A 6,656-nucleotide genomic window follows, 5' to 3' on the forward strand; every position below is an offset into this window, starting at 1 on the left:
TTGCTGTGTGTGGGGAGGGGGCAGAGCCTTCCCAAACCCTCCAGGCCCGGAGCCAGGGGATGTTTCCCGGAGGGAATGGCAGAGTCCGGGGCACAGGGGAGCCTCAGTGTCCCTGGGTGTCCCCAGAGTGTCCCCAGCTGGGCTGGCAGCAGAGCAGGGCTGCTGCAGTGTCTGTAAACAGGAGCCTGTGGAATATCAAGTTCCAAACCTTTGCACCAGCGCAGGGCTGGGAGGAAGGAGGGGGCAGAGTTTATTCCAGCTGAGGTCAGCCTTGTTTTGCCTCGCAGAGCAGGGATCCTGCAGGGCTGTAAACAGCAATCCAGAGATGGGATCCCATCCCTCTGGAATGCTGCGGGGTTGTTTTTCCCTGTGGTTGTGGTGTGGCTGCTGCCAGGTCCCCATGGGGTCTCTGAGAGCAGCTCTAAACCTGAAATTTAACCATTTTTAGTGCAGGAGCCCCTGTGTCGCTTTGGAAAGGAAAACACAAAAGGAGAAACCCAAAGCAGCTCGAAATTCCAGGGAAAACTGACAGAAATGAAGCACAGGTTGTGCTGTCACTGCAGGATTTCAGCTCAGCTCCAGCTGCCTCGCTCTGAAGGGAAGGGAATTCTCATTATTGATTAATCTGCCATTAATGGCTTCATTTCACCTGGCTGAGGGGTTTGGGGGGCTTTGTGTGGAGCCGATTCCAGCAGCAGCTTCACCTCCGTGGAATGGTTTGCCTTGGAAAATCCCTCTGAAGTCAGGATGGCAGCTGAAGGTTGGATCTTGTCCCAAAATCCCCGGTGGCCTTCCCTGCCCGTGGAACCTCCCTGGTGCTGCTGCATTTTGTCAGCCCCACGCTCCTGCTCATGGCCCTGTTTGTTCATCAGCTGCGCTGTGTCGATGAATTCCCTGGAATTTCAATCCTTTGGGGTCAATTGCAGGATTGTGGAGGGAATCAGCGGGAAGGAGGGGTGATCCTGATGATCCAGGTGCTTTATTTCCATCCCCCCATCCCAAATCGAGCTAAAACAATTCCCAGAATCCAGGGATTTGTGGATAGTGCTGTGGAAAAGCTCGCTGGAATGGCTGGGAATGCCCAATTCCAGAGGCTTGGAGCAACCTGGGGCAGTGGAACTGGGTGAGATTTGAGCTCTTTCCAGCCCAAACCATTCCAGGATTCTCCCTGAGCCTCAGGGATTGCCCATTCCAAGGCCAATTCCAAACCTGGAGCTGTTTGAGGTGTTGTGCCTTTATCCCCAACTCCTTTTTGCTCTCAGCCTTTTTTTTTTTTTTTTCCCCTGCCCTCACCTTCCTATTTCCACATAGAGCTGGGCCTGGAATGTGAAATCTGTAAAAATCTTTGTTAAAAAAACAAAACAAAACAAAACAAGTTTAAACTGCTTTTTTTTTGACTGTTCCTCATCCCTGAACCCACTGCAATCTGCAGAGAAGGAGGAGGTGAGAGCAACCCTGGCCTGAACCCCAGCCCAGAATCACTGACGTGGGTTTGACTCCTTTAGAAAAAAACCAAATCAAAACAAAACCAAAAAAATAAACCTGTTTGTGTTCAGCCAGTGAGCGAGGAAAACAAGCAGGGCTGAATTTCGGCTCCGATGGATTCTTGGAATTCATCCCTCCCTGGCTCCTGCTCTGACTTCAGCTGGGTTGAGCAATGTTTTACTGGGAAGGGGACGTGAGGCACGAGGGGTTCTCGGGGGGGTTTTGGGAGTTCTCCCAAGGGCAGCTCGTTCCTGCAGCCTGGGACTGAGGTTTTCTTGGAAATTCGACCTTCCAGGATGTGCTCAGCCAGGGCAGGAAACTTTTTTTTTTTTTTTCCCTGTGCTGAAATGCTCAGGAACTTTTTTCAGTGGTGAAACCTCTTCTTTTTCTGTGCTGAAATGCTCTGTAACCGTCCCTGGAATGATGTAAATGCTTCTTCTTTTTTCATATTCCCCCCCCAAAAAATGATGTAAACTCTTCTTCCTCATCTTCTTCTCTGAAATGGAGCAAAAACTCCTTCATATTCTCTCCAAAAAAAATGATGCAAAATCCTCTTATTATTATTCTCCTCTGAAATGGGGCAAACTCCTCCTCTTCTTATTATTCCCACCCAAAAAATGATGCAAACTCCTTCATATTTTCCTCTGAAATGGGGCAAACTCCTCCTCTTCTTCATATTCCTCCCAAAAAATGATGCAAACTCCTTCATGTTTTCCTCTGAAATGGGGCATAAACTTCTCTTCTTCATATTGCCCCTAAAAATGGGGGAAACACTTCTCCCTCCCATCATTCCCTCTCAAAAATGGGGCAAACTCTTCCTCTTCTTCATATTCCTCCCAGAAAAATTATGCAAAGTTCTCTTCTTCATATTCTCCTCTAAAATTGGGGAAATTCCTCCTCTTTTCCTTATTCCTCCCCCCAAAAAATGATGCAAACACTTCTCCCTCTCCTCATTGCCCCTTAAAATGGGGGAACACTTCCTATTTTTAACATTCCCTCCAAAAAATGAGGCAAACAAACACTTTTCCAATTCCTCATTCCCCTCAAAAATGATGCAATTTGTTTTCTTCATTTCCCCCCAAAAATGAAGCAAACACCTCTCTCTCTCCTCATTCCCCCCAAAATGATACAAACCCCTCTCCCTCTCTGCTTTCCCCCCCAAAAAACACAATTTAGACCCAAATATTTCCCTGAGCCCTCAGCCAGGCTGTGATTTATAAAAACAAAGGAGAATTCCACAGCTTCCCTGTCATTATTCTGATTTTTGATCAATGAATGCCAGCCCTGATTTTCCAGCGAATAAATTGGATATTGATCAAACCAGAGATGTCCCTCACTGATGCTTAATTAATGCCATGATGGAGTAAATATCCCAAATTATAACTCCATTAATAAAACAGCTCCATCTGCTCGGGCTGATGGATCTGAATTCCCATTTTCCTTGGCAGGAGCAGTCGAGGAATCCAGAAAAAAAAATCAAGGAATCCACCCAGAGAACGAGGCTGCTCTGCAGTAGGAAGGTGAGCAAGGACCTCTTGATTTGTCTCATTATTGATTAATTTCCACTTAATTGGTTCATTTTATCTGGAAAACTTTCTGGATGAAGGGTTTGGAGGTGAATTTGGGTTCTGAAGCGCTGGCTGTGGCTGCTGCTGGTTATGGGGCCTCGTTATGTGCTACATTAATTAGGGAAGGAGATCTCTGCATTCCAGAGGGGATCTGGAGCTGTGTGGGAGCTGCTGTTCCGTGGGAAGTTTCATGAAGGGGCTGTTTGGGGTTATTTGGGGTTGTTTGGGGTTATTTGGGTGTTGTTTGGGGCTGTTTGGAAGTGACAAACCCAGAGCTGGGAATTGTGGCTGTGTTGTCCCAGGGCTGGATCATCCTCAGGGTTTTTGTTGGAATAACCTTGGGAATTCAAGAAGCAGGAGGCTGAGCCCTCTCTGGATTTGGGAGGGGTTTGAGCTCCCCACAGGGGCTTTGGGACCAGGAGGACATTGGGGTGATGATGATGATGATGATGATGATGATGATGATGATGATGATGATGATGATGATGATGATGATGATGATGAGTGGTTGCTGCTCCTGGCTCACCCAAACAGCTGAGATCCAGGTGGATCCAGAGCTCTGCGTTTCCCCGGCTTTGAGAAATGAAAATAGGCTGATTTTGTACATTTCGGGTGGAAAAATCCCTTAAAATCCCATTTTTTAAAGGGAAAAAAAGTCTCCCAGGATTTCCTTGCCTGCAGTTCCCCGCTGCGGCCCGCAGAGGGCGCGCTTGGGCCGCGCTTGTGGCGCTTTGCTTTTATTGTTTATTAATTGGATTTAATCTCATTATTTCTATGGAGATTCCTTCATCAAAGCGCTTCCAGTGCTTTAATTAAAACTGGAGCCACCAGCAGAGCGGGGTGAGGCTCTGCAGGGCCACCAGGAGCACTGGGGTTTTCCCAGGAGGATGAGGATGATGAGAATGGATTTTCCCCCACTTTTCACCCCGAGCCGACCTCTGCACCAGAACCCCAACCCAAAAAAATCACCCCAAAAATCCAAATTGCTGCCAAACCTCTGGGTGCCATCAGCAGGTGGCAGCACCCTGCCCTGCTGCCCGTGTTATTCCTGGCTGGGAGATTCCCTGGATCCAACCCCACAGTCTAGACTGACTGACAGACGGGATTCCTGCGCTCTTAGGTAAGCACGGACAGACACCCATTATGCAAATCCCCAGCCAGAGCAGCCTCCCAAACATTCCTCACATTGTCTAAATAAGGTGCTGTTTCAGACCCAAACTGCAGCCAGGCTTTTGGGTGCCTTCCAGCTGGAGGTGGGATTTTTTTTCTTTTTTTTTTTAATTCTTTTCTTCTTCCCCTGCTCAGCACAGCCTGAGTTTTGGCCTCAACAGCTGCCCAGATGTGCAGGGAGGAGAGAAAATTGGGCAGATAAAAAACATGTAGGCTCCTGTGCCTGTTGCTGCTGCTGCTGGGTGCTGTTAAATCTGTTTTATATTTATTTTCTATTCACATTGCACAGAATTCGTGGCATTTTTTTTTTTGCTCTCTGAGCTGCAGAAATCAGATGTGAGTGGGGAAGGTGCAGTGACCCAGCCTTGCACGGAGGTGTTGCCCTGCTCAGGGCCTGCCTGACTCATTCCTGGGGCTGGAGGAGGTGGGGATGGATCATCAGGGATGATCCAGAGAGCCTTTGGAGCACTCTGTGCCATTTGCACTCTGTCCTTTTTGCACACAGAAATCCAAAGAGCCTTTCAAGCCCCGTGACTGCGGAGTTGTTTGTGCTGCTCTGGCTCTTCCACCATCCTGAATTTCCCGGGAATTTTCACTCCATCCTGCTTCTGTCCCTAAAACCCATCCCTAAAATCCATCCCTAAAATCCATCTGTAAAATCTGTGCCCCAAATCTCTCCTTGGAGCTGCTGCAGCCCCTTCAGAGCACACAAAGAGGAGTTGGGAATTGGCCCTTAGCCCTGCCAGGAAAACATTGGAAAGACTCCTGCTCCTAAATCCACGTGATTTTCTGGGAATTCACTTGGAAGGGTGGTTCAGAAATCCCTGCATGGGGTGGTGCTGGCTCAGGGTGAGGAGTTTGCTCTGGTTTCTTTGTGGTGGCCTCTCAGCCTGTCAGTACCAGCTCTGCTCTTTTATTCCTTGCCTAAAAAAAAAAAAAGGGCAAAAAAGAAAAATCAGTTGTGTTGTTTTTTTTCTTTTTTTTTTAAATTGCATCATCCCTCCTGTTTTCCTGAGTGTTGTTTATTTAGGGGCACAGTTAATCCTTGAAGGATTAAAGGGAAGAAAAGTTGGGATGTTCACCCTGGTTTTAGGGGGGAATGAGGAGAGGAAGAGGTGCTTGTCTCATTTTTGGGTGGGAATGAGGAGAAGGAGAGGTTTGCCCAATTTTTGGGTGGGAATGAGGAGCGAGAGAGATGTTTGCCCCATTTTTAGGAGAGAATGAGGAGAAGGAGAAGTGTTTGCCCCATTTTTAGGAGAGAATGAGGAGAAGGAGAGGTTTGCCCAATTTTTTGGAGGGAATGAGGAAAAGGAGAGGTTTGCCCAATTTTTGGGAGGGAATGAGGAAAAGGAGAGGTTTGCCCAATTTTTGGGAGGGAATGAGAGATGTTTCCCCCATTTTTAGGAGGGAATATGAAGAAGAGGAAGAATTCCCCCAAGGAAAGCCAGGAAGGAGACTCTGAGCAGGGTGGGACCCTCATTTCCCACCATGGGAGCTGTGATTCCATCTTTTCCTGGGGGCTGTGATTTTGTGTTTTCCTGCTGGAAATTCTGTTTTTGGGGTGAGCTGCATCCCCCCCCATTTCCATCCACGCTCACGGCACCGCCTTTGATTGCAGCTGCATCCCAATTTCCCCTCGCCTGCTCTCTCTGGCAGCAGGAAAATGCCAAATCCAAGCCCTGCCTGCAGTTCCCAGCAGTCCTGGAGCCCTTTTCCAGCTCAGCTGAGCTCAGCTCAGCTGCTGCTTTGCCCTTTCTGCTCGGAGATGTGAGATAAGGAAGCAGCCGGAGCGCCGCTGACTCAGTCTGGGGTTTGTCCTTCCTGCCCTCCCACACTGCACCTGCACACCCAGAAACCTTCACCCCACACGGGTTTTCCAACCCAAAAATTCCCTTTTCTACTGCTCCAGGAGCTGAGAAAAAGAAAAACAAACCTGGAGTTTGTAGGGGGAGTGTTTTAGGGAGATGTGGGCAGGACAAAGGGATCGCCGGGGTTTGCTCGGCGCTGCCTTTCCCAGCCTGAGTCACCCAACCTTCCCCTGGCAATGCTGAGAAACACCAGGATCATCCCAATAAACACCAGGATTGCCCTGAGAAACACCCCCCAGAGATCCCATTCCAGCTGCAGGGCTGAGCTGGGCAGGGTTTGCCTTGTCTGCACCCGAAACCGAGGAGCAAATCCTCATAAATCCACACAAAACATCCCCGTCCATAAAAACCTCCCCACAAAACTATAAAAACCCCAACCCCCTGGACATGGGATTGGTTTGGGGATTGTTTCCCAGCAAGGCTGGCTCACGTGTTCTCTGAGCTCAGGGTTTGGGTGATTTGTCAGAATTCTGAGAAGTTCAGAGCTGTCAAAGCACAAAATGCTTGTTTTGGGACGGCTCAGCTGAACCTTTTTGGGGGAAAAAGGAAAGGCTGCCTGGAAGAG

At 48.6% G+C, this 6,656-nt stretch overlaps 2 protein-coding genes across 2 annotated transcripts in view; both read left to right on the forward strand.

Moving 5' to 3' along the window:
• Positions 1 to 6,656, forward strand: part of DIRAS1 (DIRAS family GTPase 1) — a 57,460-nt gene that overhangs the window by 27,108 nt on the left and 23,696 nt on the right. The window lies entirely within an intron of this gene.
• The window catches only part of GNG7 (G protein subunit gamma 7), a 47,705-nt gene that overhangs the window by 7,266 nt on the left and 33,783 nt on the right, over positions 1 to 6,656 (forward strand). The window contains exon 2 of the mRNA XM_005428553.2: positions 2,934 to 3,005. The gene's annotated coding sequence lies outside the window, so the exon portion shown is untranslated. The remainder of the gene's footprint in view (positions 1 to 2,933; positions 3,006 to 6,656) is intronic.

Source organism: Geospiza fortis, unplaced genomic scaffold, assembly GCF_000277835.1.
Source record: "Geospiza fortis unplaced genomic scaffold, GeoFor_1.0 scaffold241, whole genome shotgun sequence".
Lineage (NCBI taxonomy): Eukaryota > Metazoa > Chordata > Aves > Passeriformes > Thraupidae > Geospiza > Geospiza fortis.